At 35.0% G+C, this 27134-nt stretch overlaps 3 pseudogenes; all 3 read right to left on the bottom strand.

Annotated features, from left to right (window-relative positions):
• Window positions 1-1123: 1123 nt before the first annotated feature.
• On the bottom strand, window positions 1124-9049 carry LOC139778052 (facilitated trehalose transporter Tret1-like; annotated as a pseudogene).
• A 959-nt stretch (window positions 9050-10008) lies between these two features.
• On the bottom strand, window positions 10009-23871 carry LOC139776920 (uncharacterized; annotated as a pseudogene).
• On the bottom strand, window positions 22960-26965 carry LOC139776912 (facilitated trehalose transporter Tret1-like; annotated as a pseudogene).
• Between the last annotated feature and the right edge of the window lie 169 nt (window positions 26966-27134).

Here is a 27134-nt window from a genome sequence, read left to right as displayed (position 1 = left end):
AGAGAATGACGTACGGCGATTCGCGGGCCGTTTCTCGTATCTCGAGTAAAATACCTGCTCCAGAAAACAAAAACGACGTGTTGCGTAGCATTTAGCATTTATGCATGGCATCGATAGGCAATAGAAGCTCGATAGTGCGGCCGTGGCATCCTTTAATTGCGAAAGAGCGATCGCGCATATCCTCCCGTGACACTCGTTTCAGCGGCTCGAAAAATAATCAATGCGCGGTGACGTCACGGCCTACCCCTCCTACGCGGCACGACGCGCGACGCAGCACGACGCGCGCGGCCGCGACCGGTTCAAAAATACCGAAAACTTTCAACGAACAATAAGAGATCAACGTATGCCGAATCTTTCGTTAACTTTCACAGGTTTAACTGGCTGTATTCTACGTTCTGTCTCGGTAATGTCTGGTCGACGCCGACGCCGCATAGCTGTCTCTCGAAACGCGAGTGTTGTATATCGCGAACAATTAGTGATCATTAGCCTGGCGAATAATTAACTACCACAATCAGTAATTGAGGGGTATCGAGGCGACGGTGGCTGTTTAATCGGAGCAGATATTTTTGCGCAATTTATCTATATTTAAGAAATATAATAATTGTAAAAATATAAAAGAGTTTTATCTATAATTTTACGTATTTCCAATATATGTGTACATTTTAATATATATTTTATATACATGCATATTCGGGAATCGAGGAATGGAAATTACAATTCTAACTATCATTTTTTACCGCGATATATATTTCGCACCAAATCTTTCGTTAACGTTGCTTAAATTTTAGTATAAGTAGGTCTCGAGAATTAATTCTACATTTGTGACATTCGTCGTATTTATAATCGCGACTCTCTCTCTCTCTCTCTCTCTCTCTCAAATAAAATATTTCCTCTTCTATTGTTCTTCTCTAATATTAATCTTAAAAAAAAATTTTTTTTTAAATAAATGCATATTGTCTTTTCTAAATTAATTTCTATTCTATATTTTATATATATTAAGATGGTAAGTATATGACATACTCAAAAAGCATTTGTCAGTGAGATTGAGAAAGAGAGTTTGGGAAAATGGAAAGAGAGATAATGTTTCATCACGTTTGTCATAAAAATGCAAAAAATATATACATTATTTTTAAATATACTTATAATATATTTATTATTGTCACAATTATATGTACAAACATATTGTGTATACACAATATAATATATTAAATACAAAATGATCAAAAACAGTCAATATGTAACAGATATAGAATAAATTACTGTCTTAAATAAAGTCTGTTTTCGAAATTACTATATAAATCAGAACGTTTCAATGCGAAGGACAAAAAGATCTTACAGACATAGTTATTCATTAGTCTTCATTAATATAGTAGTGTTTTTTATATAAACTTTATAAAAAATTATTTCAACATATATGTACATATGGTTATAACGTATACATATATGTATTTTATACATATATGTACATTATAAATTATTTATAAAAGTCTTATTCATTCATCATCATGTGCAGCCAGCGCTTATTTGTTAGAAGAATCACTCTTTAATATAATTATGATTTTTTATTATAATTTTGTTTGGCATATTAGATTTTCAAAGCAATATCACAAAAAATAGAAAACAAAGATTTTTTATAAAATATTAAAATGTTTTATATATACCTATTGAGACAATATTAATAATTTGTAACATTTCTCCTTAAGTTATTAAGATGAAAAAAATGCATCGCTCACTTAAAAATAGTATTACTTATTAAAGATATTACAATATTAAAGATATTACAATATCAGCATTATAATAAACTTAGAAACTTTAAGTGAATAAACTAATACAATGACTAGTCTCTCATCCGTGAACGAGAAATACGCCACGAAATTAATCTCTTTTATTAATCATGCTTTATGCTTACGTCCAGCATACGTAATACTAGAAAAATCATGATAAAACCCATACAGCACAGGATATCCTGAGGGACATTTGTGCATCCACTGGATATCCACCGGATATTGGATATCCACTGGTATCCACCGGTTATTGAGATATCCCAAATGTCTGTAGGACGTCCCTCAGATAAAGTGTGCTGTGTGGGAATGTAAGTAGAAGAATCGTATTATTGCTCCGCTGCGTTTCCTAATTACCGACCAGATAGGAACTTGCTTGAAAACGTAGAAACGTTTTTACAGGCACATCATAAATTTCTCTACGCTTGAAAATGAAGCTTATAAATGATATGTACCAAAGTATCATATTAGCACGAGCGTTTTTATCAATATGCATAGTATGACTTACGTTATATATATACATATATATAATACAATTGCCGTATTAGGCGTTATATAGAGGTATTTGGAAGACAAAGTATTTTTGGTTTCATGTAGAAAATAACAAAATTGTCTCTCCGTACCTAAATATATGAGCAAAAATAGAATCTATCCCCGTTTTACTCTTTTTAAATTTCCATTTATCGTTCACTTCATTTAAATCATCGAACCATTGTTTGTTCATTGAGCCATTTTCCATTTTTCTTTGCGATTCAAGCAACATTAGTAACAGGAGACCGAACAGTAGTTCAAGCTCAAAGATATTTCTTCTTTGCCCATATCATATTTTTATAAATTTAGCAGTAAAATATAAGCACATATATTGTGCGCATTTCAGGTACTCTACTTGATTCTTCTCTAAATGATATCAAATTTCTAGATATGTCATCCCGGGAAAAAAAAATTATATATAATTATATATAAATATATATGATTATATATGAATTTTGTCTCTATATGATCATATATAATTATATATAATTATATATGATTATATATAATTATATATGAACATATATAATGATATTATATAATCATATAGGATTATATATACTTCCATATGAATCTTATATGGATCCATATATGAGTGCATATATGATCTAATCTTTTTTTTTCCCGGGATATAACAACTTTATCCTACGTATCTTTTATAAATATCTAATCTCTTCAAAGTGTCTCGCGAATTTATCAGATATGTTCAGCATACACTAGGTTCGTCAGGATAATCGAACGCGAGCGTTGCCTCCTCACTTCTTCGTCCCGTTCTCGACGTTTATAGTCGAAGTCACTCCACCGAGTTCGTCCTGGATTTGCTGGAGAGTCTTGCCTTTCGTTTCGGGCAACAGCAATACCGTGAAAAGAATACTAACGAAGCAGAAACCTCCGAATATCCAGAAGATGGCGTATTTGCCATTGAACGCCTCTTCAAGATTGACGAAGAATTTAACGATGATGAAGGACAAGACCCAGTGAAATAAAACCGTTATACTGGAAGCCTTAGCCTTGATATTCGAGGCAAACATCTCGCCCATCATTGCCCACGTAACCGCACCCCAGCCTACGCTGTACGTGGCAATGTAGATGACGAGCGCGACCACCGGCAACCAGGATATTTTCTCTACCACGTCGTCCGCATGTTGTACCTCCTTCAGGAAGAAATACAAGCCCAGGGCACACTGCAAAATAAATGCCGTAGTTACATCATGTTAAACATGTAACAAAAGTACGAGAGCAAAAGTCAAAATTTTATATGTATAATAAAAAAATTCTATGCTACCGAACATGTTTTGCGCAACAGAGATTCTAATCTATGATGACACATCTTTATGAACATTTTCTGAAATTTCTCACAATTTTTAAAATCATTCAACTCCCAAAGTACCGAGATATCTTCCAAAGTTACATAATGGCAACGAAAAAAGGGATTCGAGTTTCAAAAAATCCTAAAATGCAATAATTTTAATTTTCTCAACTCGTTTCTACCGTGTTTTTTTATACGTGTTTTATTATAGGCGTCTGCCTTCTGTAGTAAATTATGTAATCGTGCACACGATCACGTGGAAATTTTCATGCATTGAATTGCATTCGATGCATTCCATCCGAATGCGTAATAATAATCGGTATTTATAATGATATGCTTGACCTTCCTCATCTCGCACTGTACATCCCGTGATTCGCTGTTATTTTTCCTACATCAGACTTTGCTGAGCACGAGAACCTTCCCGTGTCGTGCGTTTATCTTTATCTGATCTACAGAGAGAATCGTGTGATCTCCGAATGACAATCTCAAATCGTGATTCGATTTTCTATGTCGAGTGATGAAATGGTTCGTCTTGAGAATTATTAAATACCGTAGCTAGCAGCAACTAGCAACAAGTGTAATTATGTGTATACTAATCGTCAACGCACGACCAGAAGAGTTATTTATTCTTAAAGTAACATATATTTCTGTTGTTTCTTTATATAATAAGATATTCTTGTATATTCTTGCAAACTCGAATATCAATCGCGTATTGTGCGTATATTTAATGCAAAATTTTAACGCTATTATAATTGATTTCTACTGTTAATTTTCTTTGTTAATGAGGTAGTATGGTAGTATCAACAACAAAGGAAGATTTGACGAGCTTCTCATAGTTGAATTAAATTACATCCCAGATTCAAATCAAATTAATTTTTTCTTATTTTTATAAGGATAATTTTAATTCATTGTTGATCAATTTGGGCTAAAATCTAAAAATAGAAGCAATTACTCACTAAACTGACTGTCTCTCCGATGCTGGAGAAAACGAGGAGCATCCTTCTACCTGACCTGTCGACAACAAAAGGTGTCACCAGTGACCCTAACACCTGCACGACTGCAATGATAATCGGCGCTATCTCCATTGAAACGAGACCTCCGGCAGCAATAAAGATATTATGCATATACAGCAGCACGACGTTGATACCGGCAAGCTGCTGGAAAAAAACCAAGGCACATACGTAGGTCAGCGCCTTGAGGTTCGCCTTCACTTTAAACAGATCCGAGATGCTTGCTTGATTCCTGCAAGCCTCGTCAAGTGTAACCTGGAAAATCGAAAGCGAGACGAATTTATTAAGCAATAAATATAAAAATTTGAATTAACGTAACTGTTTGCCTAGATTATTCTGAAAAAAAAATGAGTTAATAAAAAGATCAAATTTCATTAAAAGATAAAGTTACAGTTAACACTTTGTGAAACAAATTCGCTGTCCACTCATGTACAATCGGAGCTTCTAATTTCTCAAAGTGGTTTTTAATATCATTTATTCTTACAATTATATTATATTTTACGTCTGTTTCAATGCTGAAGCAATAGCTACATCCTCGTTTGGAACGGCCTTAACTGCGATCTCGTTTGTCTAACGTGATTGACAATATACACTCGGCGACATGCGCTTAGCAATGATCAAGTACGTGTTCGATAACAGTGCAGGTAGCATTAACAATTATTTTGTCACTCGAGAAATCAACGAAGCCATAAACGGCCTCAATGGAATTAGCAATTTTTAACAGAATATTTATTACCAACCGCATGTATTTTTCGTACAGAGTTTTTCATAATATTGAATACCCCGACAATTAAAATTTCTTAACAATTAATAGGAGGTCAACTGAAAGTTGAATTGATTTTTAACTCTTAAGAATCTCGAGATTCTCTTAGAACAGAGGATTTTATAAAAGAAAAATATGCTTTGCTAACTTATACATACCTGCATTTCGTCGGCCTCCTTCTGGACAGCCGCTTCGGATTTGCCTCGGAGCTTCACTAGTGATGCAATCGCCTTATCTCTGCGGCCCTGGCTGAGGAAGAAATACGGAGACTCCGGCATCATCATGAAGCAGACGAAGAAGATCACTGGCGGGATGGCACAGCAAATCCAAAAGACCAAGTAGCTGACGAACGGTCCAATAGCGAAGGCATATAAGATACCGATCGTGACGAAGAGTTGAAGAAAAGAGCCCAACGCTCCCCTGATAGAAGTCTGAAAATATATAACAATAGTTGAATATGTATTTTCTATAAATTTGTTATTATATAACGAGCAATGTAATTATTTTAATATTTCTTAACGAACAAAGACTTGAAATAGTAACATTGTTTATTCTAATCATAAATTCTGCAAAATAGGATAAATCTATTTTTATGTTTTGTTCATAAAATCTGTTTTTCCTTGATTTTCCCAGCAAAAGAGATTTTATGAACAAAATAAGAAATAGATTGAACAATATAAAAATGTATAAAGTACTAATTAATCGTCATATTAAACGAGAAACAGAAAAGAAGATGATAATCCTGGAAAACTCTGCGTGTAAATGATAGTATCGCTTGTACACGTATGCAAAATAAGTTTACCTCAGCGATTTCGCCACAATACATAGGGAGAATTATAAACGTGACAGCCATAGTTAATCCATGTATAATTCGAGCGACATAAAGCTGTGCCACGTGGCCTGCAGTGGCGATAAGTGCCCATCCAATTAAATACAGCACCACAGAAGATAGTAATGTTCGTTTACGGCCCCATCTATAGAGATAAAGTCAGTTTTTCATCATTTTCAGTTTAACTGTCTTCGTCGAGTATTTGAATCTAATACACGCTTCATCTCTTCATTATAAAGGTTGACTTTTTTCTCTAGTTTTCAATCTGTGGTTTCGAGGAGGAAATTATGACGCATAGTTAAATCGCGGTATTACATAATTATTCGTACGTGCAATTATGTACGACTATTTTATATAACCATACCTGTCTCCGAGGTATCCCGCCACTAAGCTGCCAAAGATAGCACCGATGGCCGCCAGAGATCCTACCCAGGAACCCTGCTCGGCGCTGATCGGCGATCCCAAAGATCCACCATCCCCTTCTAATTTGGGTAGGACCGGACTTGCCCACCCTCCAGCGCAACCAGTCGAGATAGCAGCTAAACCAGCTGTAATTGTACAAAATTTCAGGATGTACAAATGGAAAATACCACGATAAATAATCGCTGGAGTATTAGTATAACTTCTCCGCGCGCTTAATCAATGTGCTGTTATTTAAAATGCATAAGAATGAGAATAATCGTTTCCTGTAGTTTTTTGAACGTACAATTTCGTTCATCAAATTGCTCTATCACGTCACAATTTTGAAAAATTTGCAGTTACATCTGCAAGAAAGGGCTATTTTAGTGTATTTTGTTTTTATTTATGAATAACCGACGATACAGGCAGGATAGTGATGAGACAAGCAGTAGGTAGTAGGCAGTAGGTAAACTCGTGCCTTTATTCAGATAGAGAGAACGGTTCGTCAGAGAGCGTTACAGAGAGTGAAGCAGAAGGCCCCCCCTTTCCCAAAAGCACACGCACCTTGACGCGCTAAGCAGTTATAGAGCACGTGACGAATACATGCGGTGCGGCGATACTCGAGACTCCGAATAGCACATGAGTTCCAACGAACGCGAAATATGAATTGCTTATTACAACATATTTTAACATATTATAACTACAATATATGATGTGTTGAAGAAGTTTTATTGCAATCAAAATTAAGTATGTTGTTAGGACTTTCAACCCTTAAAAGGAATTTGTTGTGTCTATTGTAGTCAAAAAGAAATTGTCCGCCAAAGTTGCGACTTACATAGATCATTAAGGATCTATGAAATATTTTTTAATTATGTTAGTCAAACTTAAAAATTTTTCAGCTCGCTGAATACTAATCTAGTGTCAAAACTGATAAACTCAAAGCGACAGAATCAATATGGCTCAAATTACATTTTTTGTCTCTCAAACAATTTGCTATGGAACTTACTAATTATAATCCAGAACAACACAGATAACACGCATATCTAGAAGTCGACTTAAGACAATTGTCTTAAAGACATCATAAATCAGGGCGTCTTAAAAACTTTATAAAAAAGTTATTTTATGAAGTTGTTTCTCTGAATTTGTCTTTAAGAATTCTAAGACGTACCTTTTAGAGTCTTATAAGACGTACATACGCATCAATGCTCTTTGAAGAGCTAGTGCACAATCATTAATTTGCCTGCGCATTCAACGTCGACGATCCTCTTTGATACGCAAAATACGAGACAAATAGAGCTATCGCATTTATGGATCGTCGTCATTGCTTGGGATTATCCTCTTTGCGGTGGAACTATTTCTATTTTCGCATGATCTCTTTGCGCGTGCGATAATATGCGGTTGTTGAGTTACTAATTTGCGCTGAATTTAGTAAATTTAGTAAATTATTTTTTTATTGATCGCGCCTGACACTAAGTGAAAGCGATTATCAGCACCCCTATTCTTAACGATCGACAGTTTTATTATCGTGTTGTATTGTCGTTGCGCAGCTTTTTTACCATATATAATATCTGCGCAACGCAAATATAACGATAACGAAACTGTCGTTAAGATCCGTGTCAAATATAGCAAATATACAGAACCAGAAGATACGCCCCCGGAATCATCGTTTCGTAATGTAAAACGCGAATTCGTCACGAAGTAACGTAAATAGAAAAAGGTCGTTTGGCACGTTGCATGTGCCGAATGATTTGACATTTCTATTATCGTTTAATTAGATAACACGATAAGATTGATCTTATAATATTAGCTCACGTACAAATCTATTATATATATAATGTGTTATCTAATTAAACGATAATAGAAGTGTCAAATCATTCGGCACATGCATGATTGATCGTATGATTGATGACAGTTATAAAAAATATATATATGATTATAGTGGAATTTATAAATCTAATGACCTTATTCTTTCAGAAATAAAAGATTCAAATATCTGATAATTGAAGTTGCGTTTTCAAAACTTCCAGCACAGATAACGTTGTCCGATACAGTTCTTAAGCAATTAGAAATTCTCGGAAAGTTGTGCCAAACGAGTTTCAAGAAAACAGCGTTTTGACAATAAATTAATTTGGTATTTTTTTTCCTCGAGGATTTAGTCCTTTATTGACAGAAACGGACTTACCCGCCCCAGCAGCCAGGAACTGAGGGAGTTTGGAACCTTTCTCTGTCATCTTTTCGAGAGTAGTGATGGCTGACGGTGCGCAACGATGTTTTGTCGCATATGTTCAACTCTACGGATTCTTTGATTGGGAGTGTATCACACAGCACCGAAAGACACTCACTGGTACAATGCTGTAGGCATAGTCTTTATAAGAGCGCTCCTATCTCCACGTTGCCGCGAGTGGGGGTCATTATCTTGATCTCTAAACGTTTCCACGTGACTGTCCCACATTCATCCGTATTACCGCTTTTCGCAAAGTGTAATCTCAATTGCAAGTCGATCACCGTTGCGGCGTTATGATGCAACGATCGATGTCTCGAGACCTAAACCTTGAAACGAAGTGCAATGGTCAAGGTCGCGCGGCGGCGTCGCAGAGAACGGTTATTAGCAAGCTACCCCATCGAAAGGGATGTCCTTTACTGAAAGGAGCAGATGGAATTATGAAAAAACAAAAACATAGATGAGAATTTATTTCCGAATTTTACTTAGGATCTCATTAAAATGCTGAATTGAATTCAATTTGTGATTTTAATAATTAAAATGTTTGCGAGGAGAGAGAAGAGTTCTGTCAATTTAACTTTAAAATAATAGATAAGTAACTTAATTATTCTCAATAAAGGCAAGTTTATTTCTCGTCAAAGAGTTGCGACAGACGGCGAAGTACAATTGAAAACAAGTTCCGAATTTGCAAGTCGTAGCGCTACCAAAATTGCTCTCATATACTCGTTAAACTTTCAATATTGCTCCCTAGCAAATTATAATATTTATCTCCTTTCCACCTTTTTCCTCGCTGAAGAATACGTATAGAGGAATATGTCAAACTATTTCTATACGTATTTGTCATATATTAAATTACTATTAAATAAAATTATATTTGTATTGTAGACATTAAATCACAATGCTTAAAAAGATTATATTTTATTTATAAATGCGTTTTAATCTGTGCAGGAAAATTTATCTTTAAGAACGATTAGATTTGTTGTTATTTAAACAAATGAGATAAGTTTGCTTTCAATTAATAGTATTATTGTCCAGTTGAATTACCTGTAGATAATTAAATAATTTAACGACAGTTTCGTTATCGTTATATTTGCGTTGCGCAACGACAATATAACGATAACGAAACTGTCGTTAAGAGTTACAGAATAGGCTCACTGTCTTTAAATTATATTTTGTTAACCCTCTTTATTTAATTAATAAATATTTATAATTATGTAAAACAAATTATTTTTAAATGTTAGCATGTATATGTACGATTGTATATAGATGGATGATATCTCTGATCATTCTATTCATTCATTGATTAAAGACATCTCACGCACCGACAATTAAAGCATTTGCAGTGAAATCGACAGGCACTAGGTATATTTGCTTCAAAATTAGCATTTCCTAATTGAAATCTAAGCCGAATGAAAAAGATATCACAATTTCCATTGGTCTATAAATACTATCAATCCATCCGGTAAATAGTTTATTAACGCTGGATACGACTGAAAGAAACGTTAATTATTCTTTCTTCACTATATGCACTAGTTACTAGTTTATGAAATATGTATTCTCGCTCGAATTTGTACTTGCATATTCACTCATTCGTACACATTATTCTATATATTTTCTGATGCGATGCTAGAGATACTATTATTGTAATAAGCAAAACATGTTATTGCTTATATATGCAAACTTTACTAATTGTAATACTGATGTCCGACAAATAATTGATTAACATAGCACACTTTTTATACTTATTTTTAGATATATTATTTTGTTTGTCTTATTGTGGAATAATTTTATAGACACTGTAGTCCCAGAGCAAATTATTGTGCAAATAATTGTTAATAATTATACATGAATATGACTCAATAAACTCTTTAGCCAAAAATCTGCTAATTGCTATAGTTAATTAACTATTCACTTATGGCAAGTCGAAATATTGCTAATTTTACGGTAAATTTTTACGGTAAAATTACGCTTAATAAAATATTGTATCGTTCATAAGCTGAGCCATCTCGAAAATCACCGTTCCAACTGACCAAACTGTACGGAAATGTGTAAATAACAATCACCGATACGTCACGGATATGCGTAAATAGACCTTTATCTAAAGTGAAATAAGTGCAGATATATCACTCATTTCTACTATATTACACTCGTGCATGAAGGAGGCCCGGGAGTGGTAATAAGTGATGTATGTGGGGATGGGGTAATGTATAATATGATAGTGACACATTCCATCATTAAAGACCCACCTCTTAGAGAACCTCTTACATATATAAACTGCAACATTGCGGAAGTTCTCTTCTATTTTCACTACAATTGCGTGCTTCGTGTTTCTGACCGTAAATCAGTCGTTTCAACTTTAATTCCGAATCTAATTTGAACTTAAATTTTGTGCACGTCGTATGTACTAAAAACCATCAAGAGCCAGTATAAGTATTATGCTATGTTATGCAAAGGTGTTTGGAAGACGATGAAATATTTTTAGTTCCAACAGAAAATAACAATAGTGTCTCTGCATGCATATATAAGCAAAAATAGAATCTATCCCCGGTTCATTTTCTCTGGATATCCTGATCGTTCGTTTCATTTAAATCATCGAACCACTATTCGTTCATTGATCCGTTTTCCATTTCTCTTTGTGATTCAAGCAAATTATTAATAACGGGTAACAGAACGGTGTGATCCAAGCTCAAAGGTATTTCATTCTTGCTTATATTATATCTATAAATTTGATTAGAATTTGAGTGAAATATAAGCATATATGTATATTATCCGCATATCTGGTACTTGATTCTCTCTCTTCTCCACTATAAATAATATCAAATTCCTAGATATATCATAAAGATATAAAACTACACTCCACGTATTTTTTTATAAATATTTAATCTCTGCAAAGTGTTTCGCGAATTCATCAGGTGTTTAGCGTACACCATTCGTCAGGATAATCGAACGCGAGTGTTCCCTCTTCACGTCTTCGTCCCGTTCTCTTCCTTTACAGTCGAAGTTACACCATTGAGTTTGTCCTGGATTTGCTGCAGAGTCTTGCCTTTCGTTTCGGGCAACAGCAATACCGTGAAGAGGATACTAAGAATGCAGAAACCTCCGAACATCCAGAAGGTTGCGTACTTGCCGTTTAACGCCTCTTCAAGATTGACGGGAAATTTGGTGGTGATGAAGAGAAATAATTTGCTGAAGAAAACCGTTATACTGGAAGCCTTAGCTTTGACATTCGAGGCAAACATCTCACCCATCATTGTCCATGGAACCGAACCCCAGCCTACGCTGTACGTGGCAATGTAGATGATGAGCGCAACTACCGGCAACCAGGATATCCGCTCTATCACGTCGTCCGCGTGCTGTACCTCCTTCAAGTAGAAATACAAGCCCAGGGCAAACTGCAAAATAAATGCTCGGTCACACGACAAGCTCGTAATAAAAGTCTAACAAGGGAAGGGTTCCAAGTGTAAGTCTCATAATAATGTCAAATCTATACAGACCTATTATTTGGATATCCAAAAAGTGAAATTTACAATTTATAAGCCCAACCTTTGCGGTATAAGCACAAACAATATCAAATATACCCGAATCTTTCTTATTTTCATGAGAGTAATTATTCTAATTCATCGTTGATAAATTTAAATTTAAATCTAAAAATAGGAACAATTACTCACCGAACTAATTGTCACTCCGATTCCGGAGAGAATGAGGAGTATCTTTCTACCTGACCTGTCGACAACCACGGGAGTGACCATTGACGCTACCACCTGTACGACTCCGATGATAATTGCCGCTATCTCCGATGAGACAAGACCTCCGGCAGCAATAAAGATATTTTGCATGTAGAACAGTATGAAGTTGATGCCTACAAGCTGCTGGAAGGAAGCCATGATACATGTGTAGATCAACGCCTTGAAATTCGCTTTCACTCTAAACAGGTCCGAAATTCTGACTTGATTCTTGAAAGCTTCGTCGAGTATCACCTGAGAAATCAAAATCGAGACGAATTTATTATTAAGCGATAAATATGAAAATTGAAACATAACAGTTTGCCTAAAATATTCTGAAATAATTGAGATATAATGTAAAGACTAAGTTATCGTTCCGATATCAAGACTGTTTTAATGCTGAAGCAATAACTACTTTTCCTCGTTTAATATACCTATAATCGCGTACGACTGAAAGAACACTCTGCAGTTCTTCGAGGCTCTGCATTGCGCGCCAGTCATAATTGTCACTTACGACTGTGCGACATTATCGTTTAGGATCATGGAACGGCCTCAGCTGAGACCATAGCATTTGTCTAATGCGACTAGATAATATATACTAGGACATGCGCTTATATATGTATATCAATGATCGAGTACGTGCTCGTAACAGTTCAGATAGTTTTAGCAACTACCTTGTCACTCGAGAAATCAACAAAGACATAAACGGCCGCGAAATTATCAATTTTTATTAAAATAATTTATATCGAACGCATATTTTTCGCACAAATTTTTTTATAAAATTGAATATACCTCTACCAATTTAAATTTCTTAACAAAAAATTAATAGAAGATCAAGTGAGAGTTAAATTAATTATTTACCTTTAAGATTCTTTATCTTTACCTTGAGATTCTTTTAGAGCAGTGGATTTTATAAAACAAAATTATCAGCTTTGCTGCCTTACCTGTATTTCGTCGGTCTCCTTCACGACAGCCGCTTTGGATTTGCTTCGGAGCTTCGCTAGAGATGCGATTGCCTCATCTCTGCGATCCTGGCTGAGGAGGAAGTACGGAGATTCCGGCATCATCATAAAGCAGACGAAGAAGATCACCGGCAAGATGGCACAGAGAATACAAAAGACCACGTAGCTGACAAACGGTCCAATAGCGTAGGAATATAGAAAACCGATCGTGTTAAGGAGCTGAAGGAAAGAGCCCAACGCTCCCCTGACAGAAATCTAAAGAGATATAACAACTTCGTTATTATATAATAAACAGTTTAATTAATTAATACTATTTAACGAACAAGGACTTGAAATAGTAACTGTATTTATTCTAATCATGTTCATACATTCTGCGAAGCATAATATATCTTTGGAAAACACACCAAAAATGATTTTATAAACTAAATAAGAGAGAGATTAAATGATACAAAAATTAATACACATTAAATTACGTACCAATTAATTGTCATATTTTAAACAGAAGAAAACACGATAATGCTTGAAAACTATGCGTAGAAGTGTTTGCGTCGCTTGTACATGCATGTGCACAATAAATTTACCTCAGCGATTTCGCCACAATACATAGGAACGATTGTGAACGTGACAGATAAAGCCAACCCAAGTATAAATCGAGCGACATAAAGCTGTGCAACGTGGCCTGCAGTAATGACGAGTGTCCATCCAATTATAAACGGCACCAGAGAAGATAGCAATGCTCGTTTACGGCCCCATCTATAGAAACAGAGAAAATCAATTTTTTATTGTCCTCAGTTCAGTTGCTTTCGTCAAATATTTGAATATGATACGTGCTTCATTTCTTTATAAAGATTGGTTCCTTTCTTTAGTTTCATATAGGCTTGAGAAATAGCATAGTTAAATCGATATATTGCAAAATTATTCGTGCGTGCAATTGAACGGTTTATTTATACATATATCCATACCTGTCTCCGAGGTATCCCGCCCCAAAGCTGCCAATGGTTGCACCAATGGGCATCAGAGATACTATCCAGGAACTCTGCTCGCTGCTGATTGGTGACCCCAAAGGTCCACCATCCTTTCCCAATTTAGGGATGACCGGACTAGGCCACCCCTGAGCCGCACCAGATGCGAGGAGAGATAGACTAGCTATGATTGTACAAAAATTCCAGGATATACAAATGGAAAATACCACGATAAATAATTGTTGGAGTATTCTTCTCGCGTTTAATCAACGTGCTATTATTTAAACGTTTAATTATTAAAGCTGGATTTTTGTTTCATCAGAAAGAAAACTTTCAAGGGAGATATCTATCTGCCTCGAACTGTTGGAGATCTTACCGGCAGTGAACAGCACATAATTATGATAATGTGAATATAAATGTTTAATATTCTAATAATCTAATAAGTACTTAATAGGTAGAAAGTATAAATGCGCTTAATAATGTGTTTGTAGAATAACTGGGTAATACCAATAAAAATAATTCCAATGTCTTTAACGGAATTTTAGTAAACATATCAAATTGGTAATGTTTTCGCTTGTGCACTTATGATTAAATCAACTCAACTCTGCTTAATCATTATATATGTTTATGATGTGGTCCGCTCTAAAGACGAGGTATCAGCACTCGATTTTAGTTGATATTATCTCATCCAACACAAACCAAATATAACATTTTTTGTTCCTCAAAAGCGATTTGGCATGGAACTTCCCAATTATAATCTAAAACAATCGAGACAACACGCATGTGTAGAATACGACTAAAACAATGTCCTAAAGAAACCATAAATCCGGACGTCTTAAAAACGTTATAAAGACAATTTTATAAGATAACTTCAAGAATTATAAGATGTCCTTTAGATGTCCTATAAGACGTAACAATGCTCTTTGAAGAGTGCACAATCATCAATTTGCCTGCGCAATCATCAATTTGCCTGCGCACTCAACGTCGACGATTCTTCTTGATACGCAAGTAAGATATGAGACAGATTAGTCCAGTAACTTTAGGCAAAAATTCGATCAATCTTCGGAAGAATTCTGTGAGTCCTCACTTGGAATTTTTCCGAAGTAAAATCCTAAAGTTACTGGACTAGATAGAAATTTCGCATTCGTGGACCGTCGTCATTGCGGAACTATCACTACAGCGGTGAGACTATTTTCTCTTGATGTCGTTGCACGCGCGATAATACGTGATTGTCGAGTTACTGACTTTCGTAAATTACTAACTTTCTCATTGATAACGTCTGACACGAGGTGACAGTGATTATCTGTCGTTTACACAATTAATCCATGCCAAGTATTATCGCAAATATACAGGATCCATAGAGATGTGCACCCGGAATCGTCGCTTTGCAATGTGAAACATGAATATGCCACGAGATAATATGAATAGGGAAAGAACACGGTTGGCACGTGATGTCACGTAACATTTTCGATCGTAAAAAATTTTTAAATTGATATTTTTTTCTGTAATTAAATCATTCATCGATTATACCACGCGCATGCCGAAAGATTCGACATTTGTCTTATCGATTTAACCAACCACGATAAGATTTATCTTACAACTGTAGATTACGTTATAAATATATATATAATTATAGCAAAATTTATAAGTCTAATAACTTTCTTTTCAAAAATAAAAATTTAAATATGAAATAATTAAAGTTGCGCTATCAAAACTTCTAGTACAAATGACGACTTTTAATATACACAGTTCTTAAGTAATAAAAAATTAAAAAACAAATGAAAATTTTCGGATTAAAGTTAAACTGTTTTGAAGAAATACATGAAAAGTAGACTTAAATGAGTTTAAGATAACAGCGTATTGATAATGGATTAATTTGATTCCTTCCCCTCGAGGATGCAAACCTTTATTGACAGACGCTGACTTACCCGCCACAGCAGCCAAGAACTGAGGGAGTTTAGAACCCTTCTCCGTCATCTCTTCGGGACAGCGATGGCCGGTGGTCCTATTGAGTATGTGTCTCGAGTGGAGATCATATTCTCTATCTCTAATCGTCTCCATGTCTTTCTCCCACTCATTTCTGCCGCTCATTGCAAAGCGCGATCCCAATCGCTATCGCTGCGATGGTGAGGGATGCAACGACCGACGTCTCGAGACCTAGACCCTGAAACGAGGCGCCGCGGTCAAGGTGGCGAGACGTCGCCGCAGAACAGTGTCCCCTCGAAGAAACTCCCCCATCGAAAGGGATGCCCTTGACCGAGAGGAGCAGGTCGAGTTATAGAAAAAGAAGGGGATAGACGGATAGAATTTATTTCCGAATTTTACTTTCAGGATCTCATTAAAATGCTGGATTAAACCCAATTCGTGATTTTGATCATGAAATTTGCGAGGGGAGAAGAGTTCTACCAATTTACTTTAAAATAATAAATAAGAAAGTAACTTAATCAGCTTTGTAATAAATGAGGCAATAATGACGATAAAATAGCAGCCATAAAGCGATGAAATTAATTAATAATTATATTTCTGTTTTATAGAAGAATGAGGAGTTATTTTGCAGACGGGCGAGAATAAAGGCTTGTTGATTTTTCATCAAAGAGTCGGGACAGGCGGTGAAGCGCTTGAAAACAAGTTATGAATTTGTAAATTGCAGCGCTACCAAAATTGTCAGTGATACGTAGCGAAGTATCATTAACGTGAGCGTATTTATAAATATACATGATATGACTTGCATTATATAAACATACAATTACTGTGAGCCGTTTTAGGCGTTATGTTAAGGTATTTGGAAGATAATAAAATAATTTTAGTTTCATGTAAAAAATAACTAAATTGTCTCTGCGTACATATGATATATGAGTAAAGATAAAGTAGAATCCCCGTTTTACTCCCTTTGGATTTCCTGAACATTTATTGTTCAATTCACTTATATTGTCGAACAATCGTTCGTTAATTGATCCGTTTTTCTTTATGATTCAAGCAATACTAGTAACAGGAGATTAAACGGTGGTCCAAGCTCAAGGATATATATATATGCCTTTTTTACTTATTAAAGACTTATATTATATCTCTATAAAATTGGCAATGGGGGATATAGGTACATATATAATCCGCATTTCTAATACTCTGCTTCATTCTTCTCCGCAGTAAATAATATATCAAATCTCTAGATATGTTATAAAACTTTATGCCACGTATTTTTTATAAATATACAATTTTTTTTAAGTGCTTCACGAATTCATCAGGTGTTCAGCGTACACCATTCGTCAGGATAATCGGACGCGAATTTTCCCTCTTCACATCTTCGTTCCTTTCTCGACATTTATAGTTACTCCATTGAGTTCGTCCTGGATTTGCTGAAGTGTCTTGCCTTTCGTTTCGGGCAAGAACAATACCGTGAAAAAAATACTAAGGAAGGAGAATCCTGCGAACATCCAAAAGGTCGCGTACATGCCATGGAATGCCTTATCGAGGTTGATAGAGAACTTGGTGGTGACAAAGGCCAAGAACCAGCAGACGAAAACCGTTATACTGGAAGCACTAGCCTTTACGTTCGAGGCGAACATCTCGCCCGTCATTGCCCATGGAATTGCATCCCAGCCTATGCTGAATGTGATCATGAAGATGACGAGTGAGACCACCGGCAACCAGGATATCTGCTTTACCACGTCGTCCGCGTGCTGTACTTCCTTCAGGTAGAAATATAAGCCCAGGGCAAGCTGCAAAATAAATGCCTGTTTACACGACAAGCTCATAACGAAAGACTTTTGCACTTAAAGTCAAAAGCATAACAAAGAAATTCAGTGCTATTGAACATGTTCGGTGCTAGAATTATTCTGATCTACGATGACACATCGTTATGAAAATTTTCCGAAGTTTCTCACAATTGTTAAAATCATTAAACTCCCAGAATACAGAGATATCTTCCAAAGTACCTAATAACAACGAAAAAAACAACTCGGGTTTCAAAAGATCCTAAAAGGAAGAATTTTTTCAACTCGTTTCTGCGTGTGTTATCGTACGCGCGTCTGTCTTCTGTCGCGCACAAATTATGTCATCGTGCACACACAGTCCGATGTATTCCATCGCATTCCATCGGAATACGTAATAATGACTTAATGACCCGTATGTATAATGATGCTCTACCTTCCTCGTCTCGCATTGCAATGTACTTCCGCGTGATTCGCTGTTACATTTCCTACATCAGGCAGACATTATCGAACATGAGGACTTTACCGTGTCGCGCGTTTATCTTTATCCGATTTACAGAGAGAATCGTGACTCGATCCTCTTTGTCAGGTAATTAAGTCGTTTGCGCCGAGAATGATTTCCTCGAAGGTGAGATGAGTGATAAAAGAAAGAGTCATTAAATGCCGTAATTTGCGGCATTAGTAGCAAGTGTAATTATGAATGCCGATCGTAAACGCACGACCAGAAAATGCATTTAACGATCAGCACGCAATCAGTGAATATGAGAATTAATCGGCACGCGAAAATTCACGCTAAATATGTACAAGTTATCGTCAAAAAATATTTATAGGATATGACTATCAGTATTAGATTAATATACATTACAAAATTTAATTCTTCTCTAATTTATCTCATTAACGTCATAATTACGATGCTTGCAAAATAAGCTTCTGTTTAATCAAATTTAAATAAAAAATCTAATAAAAATTACAATTTTTCTTAGTAATATTAAGTATTTGATCTCAAATTTAATAGCAGTTTGTGCTTATTAATTAAACGCGATTTTATAGATAACGCGTTTAATTAATAATCTTGAAATAAAATTTATTTTTATAATTTTAATAATTTTAATATAAATTCCTTGAGGTTTTAAAAACGACAACTCACGTTCATTCTAACGAACTGCTCAGATTCATCATTCTGTTGCAAGGCGACGAAATTACAACTCGTTCCATAAAACAGGTAGGAAATCCACGTTGTGTCTATCACACACACTTTTAATTTCTGAATCAATTTGCTGTTTATCAAACAAAAAAATAGTACGAGAACTTTATAAAAGCTTCAATGCAAGATATATTAAACACTAAGTCATATATTAATTCTTTTTAAACTATCACTTTTAAAATTAAACGTGTGTGTGTGTGTGTGTGTGTGTGTGTGTGTGTGTGTGTGTGTGTGTGTGTGTGTGTGTGTGTGTGTGTACATTGTATAATTAGTATTAACTCTATCGGTTATGCAATATTCTATAAATAATTGCAACTACAATAGTTTCTTAGAAATATAAGGCTCGATATGATGGAACAAGCGTATACTTTCTATAATAACATATTTCTGATGTTTCTTTATATAAGATATTCTCTCTTGTATATTTCTTCTAAATTGAATACTATCAGTTGTTGTGCCTATATGTAATTATTTTAATTTATTGTTGATCAATTTCAAATCTAAAAACAGAGGCAATTACTCACCAAACTGATTGTCTCTCCAATGCTCGAGAAAACGAGAAGTATCTTTCTACCTGACCTGTCGACAACCACGGGTGTCACTATTGACGCTAACACCTGCACGACTCCAATGACAATCGGCGCTATCTCCATTGGGACGAGACCTCCGGCAGCTATAAAGATATCTTGCATGTAGTACTCCACCACGGTGATACCGGTAAATTGCTGGAAGGAGACCATGAGACATGTGTAGATCAACGCCTTGAAGTTCGCTTTCACTTTGAACAGTTCCGAGATACTGGCTTGATTCTTGAAAGCCTCGTCAAGAATCACCTGAAAAATCGAAAGCGAGACGAATTTATTAAGCAATAAATATAAAAATTGGAGTGCGTAACAATTTGCCTAAAATATTCTGAAAAATAAATAGGATAATAAAACGACCATATTATTATTAAGAAATAAACTTTCAATTAACACTGAAGCAAATTTGCTGTCCATTTATAATCGGATCTTGTAGAGGGTCGAAACGTACGCGAGTCCTTATATATTTAATTGTAATGATAGAGATTGTGCAAGAACAACTGCGTTTGGCTCTTATTGCCAAACTACAAAATATATTTATTCTTAACAAAGAATTTGTAGAAGTTCAACTAAGAGTTGAATTATGTTTCTTTACTACTAAGAATTTTAAGATTTTGGGATTTTTTTAGAACAGTAGGTTTTATAAGAGAAAATTATATTGATTAATTATTACTTTGCTGACTTACCTGTATTTCATCGGCCTCCTTCTCGACAGCTGCTTCGGGTTTACTTCGGAGCTTCGCTAGAGATGCGATTGCCTCATCTCTGTGGCCTTGACTGAGAAGGTAGTACGGAGATTCTGGCATCATTATAAAGCAGACGAAAAAGATCACCGGCAGGATGGCACATAAGATCCACAAGACCACGTAGCTAACGAATGGCCCAATAGAATAGGAATATAGGATACCAATCGTTTCAAAGAGCGGGAGAAAAGAGCCTAACGCTCCCCTGATAGATGTCTGAAAAGATATAACAATAGTCATATATCATCTGTTAGTTCGTTATTATATAACAAACAAGATAATTATTTTAATATTTCTTAACAAACAAAGACTTGAAATAGTATCATTATTTATTCCAGTTATTTTCATGGATCCTACGAAACAAGATAAATCTTTCTTAAATCGTTTGAAAACCCAGCAAAAAAAATTTATGAACAAATTGTTTAGACGATACAATTTATACACATTAAATTAAGTACCAAATAATCGACATATTTTACACAAAAAACAAAAAAACACGATACCTTAAATACTATGCGTAGAAATGTTTGTACACTCATTCAAAATAAATTTACCTCAGCGATTTCGCCACAATACATAGGAAGGATTGTAAACGTGATAGCTATATTCAATCCAAATATAAATCGAGCGACATAAAGCTGGGCGATGTGATGTGCAGTGGCGACGAGTGTCCACCCAATTATAAACGGCACCATAGAAGATAGCAATGTTCGTTTACGGCCCCATCTATAGAAACAGAAAAAAATCAACTTTTCATCGTCTTTAGTTCAGTCTTCGTTAAGAATTTGAATCTGATACGTGCTTTATTTCTTTATAAAGATTGGTTCCTTTCTTTAGTTTCAAACTTGTAGGCTTGGGATATAGGACGCATAGTTAAATTGCTATACCTATTTCGAAATTATTCGTGCGTGCAATTGTGAATGACTAATTTATATAACCATACTTGTCTCCGAGGTATCCCGCCACGAAGCTGCCGAAGAAAGCACCGACGGCCACCAGAGATCCTATCCAAGAACCCTGTTCGATGCTGATCGGCGACCCCAAAGGTCCGCCATCGTTTTGCAATTTAGGGAGGACTGGACTCGTCCACCCCTCAGCTGCACCGGCCGCAAGGACACATAGACTACCTGTGATTGTACAAAATTCCAGGATGTACAAAGTACCACGTTGTCAACGTTAAGTAATTGCTGGAATATTCGCAACTTCTTCTCGCGCTTAATTAACGTATTATCATTTAAACGTTTAATTATTAAACTTAGATGTTTATTTCGTCAAAAAGAAAACTCTTAAGGTAGATATCTGACTTTCTCGAATTATTGGAGGTTTTGCCGGCAGAATGAAGAGCGCACAGTTATAATAATGCGAATAAATGTTTAATATTCTAACTACTTAATAGCTACAATGTATAATTATTTAATAATGTTCGTGGCATTGATCAAGAATAATACTTACGTCTTTAATGGAATTCTAGTAAACGTATAAAGTAAACATATCTAATCCGTAATGTTTTCGATAATATCGCTTGCGCACTTGTAATTAAATCTACTTAATCGCTGAATATATATGTTTGTTTGATATGATCTTATGCACATGCACATGCCGAACGATTTGACATTTCTCTTATCGTTTAATCAGCCACGATAAGATTTATCTTACAACTTCAAATCACGTTATAAATCTATTTATTTTATAGTGGAATTTATAAGGCTAATAACTTATAAATTCCGAAATAGAAGTTTAAATATCAAATAATTAAAGTTATGCTTTTAAAACTACCAGCACAAATAACGTCTTCCAATACAGTTTTTAAGCAATTAAAAATAAATATACAATTAAAAATTCTCAATTAAAATTTAATTATTTTAAAGAAATACATGAAAAATAGACTCCAACAAGTGAAAAATAAAACAGCATTTTGACAATGGATTAATTTGATTTTTTTCCCTCGAAGATGTAACTCGCTTTATTGATAGACGCGGACTTACCCGCCGTAGCAGCCAGGAACTGAGGGAGCTTGGAACCTTTCTCTGTCATTTCTTCAAGACAGCGATGGCCGACAGTGTGAGTCCTATCCCGTATGTTTCAACTCTACGGATTCTCTAACTAGGAACTAGGATGTATAATACGCTGCCGAAGGAAAACTCAGTGGTGCAGGATTGTAGGCATAATCTTTACAAAAACGCTCTATCTGTTCATTGTCTCGAGTGAGAGTCATATTCTCTAACCGTCTCTCTTTCACTCATTTCTTTTGCCGCTTCTTGCAAAGCGCGATCTCAAATCGCCATCGCTGCAATGTGCAATGGTGAGGGATGCAACGACCGACGTCTCAAGACCTAGACCCTGAAACAAGGCACCATGGTTAAGGTCGCGCGGTGTCATTAACAGTGTCTAGAAAATTTCCTCGTCAAAAGGATGCCTTTGATAGAGACGAGGTTGTGTTACAAAAGAAAAAAGGGATACACCGGAATTTATTTCAGAATTTTACTCAGAATCTCGTTAAAATACTGAACTGGATCCTGGAGCAGCTCCAGCAAAAGTGAATACACTCAGAATTTCAGCAAAGAATATCTTCGCATCTTCCCGCTTGAACCCTCAGTACGCGCTCCTCAAACTCGAATATAAATTCCTCAAGTATTTGAGAAGTTTCGGAACGGAAGTCATCGAAGTCGTGGACGTATTAGCATCCTCAGATTGTTCAATGACATAACTTAGATAATTAATGTGAATTAACTAATAATACAATGTTTATGTATTATTTCTTAAAATTAATTTGTTCAAGTAATTATAATAATTTATATTGTATGTAAATTATGTAAAAATTATGTCTTCTCTAGATGATTAAATGTATCGATAACCGTCTTGTTGTTATCAAGATTTTACTAAAAAATGTTAGTTATAATAAAGTTACTTTATATTTCTCCTTTCCTCTTTCTTTTTTGCACGTAATTTTATCAATTTATTGGCGTTTTAAAGATATCAAATTTAAACGATACTCGACATTCTTTTAAATTTCGATATATTTGCGGTCTTTGTTAATAATTACGTTTTTTTTTTTTCTATGCAGACGTATTACAAAATGACTGGTCTCTAATCCGTGAATAAAAAATACGCCGCAAAATAAGTCTTTTTTGTTTTTTATTTTACTTTTACGCACCACATCCAACACATGCAATACTAAATCTTGATCAAATACACGCAAAAGAGTCTTATTGTTGCCCCACGCTTCCTAATCACGGATCAAATAGGAACTTGCTTGAAAACGTAGGAAAGTTTACTGGCACATCACACTTTTTTTACGCTAGAAAACGAAGCTTATATATATGTGCATACAATAATACGTAACGAAGTAACGCAAGCGTATTTATAAATATGCATGGTATAACTTGCATTATATACACTTGCATTATATAATTGCTATGAACCGTGTTAGTCATTGTGTAAAGGTTTTTGGAAAACAAGTATTTTTGGTTCAACGTAGAAAATAACAAAATTATCTCTGCGTACATATGATATATAAACAAAAATAGAATAAAATCTCCGTTTTACTCTTTCTAAATTTTCATTTACTGTTCACTTCATTTAAATCATCGAACCATTGTTCGTTAATTGATCCGTAAATAAAGAATCTGATAAAAGTTAAAATTTTTCTTAGTAATATTAAGTATGTAGTATCTGATCTAAAATTTAATAGCATTTCGTGCTTATTAATTAAACGCGATTTTAAAGATAATCGCGCAGCTTGAAATAAAATTTATCTTTATAATTTTTAATGATATTAATATAAATTCTTTAAAGTGTCTTTAAAAACCACAACGCATGTCCACTCAAACAAACTGCTCAAGTTCATCATTTTCTGTCGCAAGGCGAAATTATAACTCGTTCCGTGAAACAGCAAACAAACGCAACGAGAAACTACATTGCGTTTATCGCTTCATGAATACACTAATTTTGAACACACTTGTCATGCAAATTTCTGAATGTATCTGCTGTTTATCAAAAGAGCAGTACAAACTTTTTAAACGTTTCAATGTTCACGATATATTTATAAGTACTAGTTCATAGTAATATAATCCTAATATTTTTCTATAATAATATATACCTATATATTTCTTCTAAATTAAATACTATTAATTCTTGCACCTCTATTTAACGCAAAGTTTTAATGCTATTATTCTTGATTTCTGCTATTAATTATTTTTGTCAGTGAAGCAGTATAAATTATTAAAAACAAAAGAACACTTGACGAGATTCTCTTCAATTAAAATTCATCCCAGATTCAAATGGCAATATCTTTTTTTACTTTCATAAATGTAATTTTTTTAATTCATCGTTAATTATATATAATGTGGTTATATCTAAAAACAGAAGCAATTACTCACCGAACTGATTGTTACTCAGATTCCAGAAAAAATAAGGAGCATCTTTCTATCTGATCTGTCGACAACAAAGGGTGTCACCATTGACGCTAATACCTGTACGACTCCGATGACCATCGGCGCTATCTCCGATGAGACAAGACTTCCGGCAGCGATAAAGATATTATGCATATACAATAGCACGACACTGATGCCGATAAGCTGCTGGAAGGAAACCATGGCATGACTGGATAATATATACTAGGACATGCGCTTATATATGTATATCAATGATCGAGTACGTGCTCGTAACAGTTCAGATAGTTTTAGCAACTACCTTGTTACTCGAGAAATCAACGAACCCATAAACGGCTGTAATTAGCAATATTTATTAGAATAATTTATACTGATCGCATATTTTTCATACCGAGTTTTTCATAAAATCGAATATATCCCGACAATTTAAATTTCTCAAGGGATAATTATTAATAGGAGCTCAACAGAAAGTCAATTTGATTCTTTGCGCTTAAGAATTTTGAGATTCTCTTAGAACAGAAGATTTTATAAAAGAAAATTATGCTTTGCTGACTTATACATACCTGCATTTGGTCGGCCTCCTCCTCCGGATAGCCGCTTCGGATTTGCTTCGGAGCTTCGCTAGTGATACGATCGCCTCTTCTCTGCGGCCTTTGCTGAGAAGGAAATACTGAAACTCCGGCATCATCATGAAACAGACGAAGAAGATCACCGGCAGGATGGCACAGAGAATCCACAAGATCGCGTAGCTGACGAACGGCCCAATAGCGTAAGAATATAGGATGCCAATCGTGTTAAAGAGCTGAAGAAAAGATCCCAACGCTCCCTTGATAGAAGTCTGAAAAGATATAACAATAGTTCGTTATTATATAACAAACAATTTAATTATTTTAATATTATTTAACACAAACAAAGACTTGAAATTTTAACTGTACACATATTCCAGTTATGTTCAGAGATGCTGCGAACAGAATAAATCTTAGGAAAATCCAGCAAAAAAGATTTTATGAGCAATAAGAGAAAGAGTCTGAACAGTACAAAAATTTATACACATTATATATATGTTATACCAATTGTTGTCCCACAACAGATAATTGTTAATCATCATTTTTTACGGAAAACAGAAGAAAATACGATAGTCTTTAAACTTTAAATACTATCCGTAGAAATGTTTATACACATATTCAAAATAAATTTACCTCAGGGATTTCGCCACAATACATAGGAACGATTGTGAACGTGATAGATAAAGCCAATTCAAGTATAAATCGAGCGACATAAAGCTGTGCAACGTGGCCTGCAGTAATAACGAGTGTCCATCCAATTATAAACGGCACCAGAGAAGATAGCAATGCTCATTTACGGCCCCATCTATAGAAACAGAGAAAATCAATTTTTTATTGTCTTCAGTTCAGTTGCTTTCGTCAAATATTTGAATATGATACGTGCTTCATTTCTTTATAAAGATTGGTTCCTTTCTTTAGTTTTAAGCTTGTAGGCTTGAGAAATAGCATAGTTAAATCAATATATTGCAAAATTATTCGTGCGTGCAATTGAACGGTTTATTTATACATATATCCATACCTGTCTCCGAGGTATCCCGCCCCAAAGCTGCCAATGGTTGCACCAATGGGCATCGGAGATACTATCCAGGAACTCTGCTCGCTCCTGATAGGTGACCCCAAAGGTCCACCATCCTTTCCCAATTTAGGGATGACCGGACTAGGCCACCCCTGAGCCGCACCAGATGCGAGGAGAGATAGACTAGCTATGATTGTACAAAAATTCCAGGATATACAAATGGAAAATACCACGATAAATAATTGTTGGAGTATTCTTCTCGCGTTTAATCAACGTGCTATTATTTAAACGTTTAATTATTAAAGCTGGATTTTTGTTTCGTCAGAAAGGAAACTTTCAAGGGAGATATCTATCTGCCTCGAACTGTTGGAGATCTTACCGGCAGTGAACAGCACATAATTATGATAATGTGAATATAAATGTTTAATATTCTAATAA

Source organism: Temnothorax nylanderi, unplaced genomic scaffold (assembly GCF_030848795.1).
Source record: "Temnothorax nylanderi isolate EJ_2023f unplaced genomic scaffold, tnyl_v1.0 TNYL_tig0006_pilon, whole genome shotgun sequence".
NCBI lineage: Eukaryota > Metazoa > Arthropoda > Insecta > Hymenoptera > Formicidae > Temnothorax > Temnothorax nylanderi.
The sequence above is the reverse complement of the archived record's forward strand: the minus strand, read 5'-3'. Positions and strand labels throughout refer to the sequence as shown.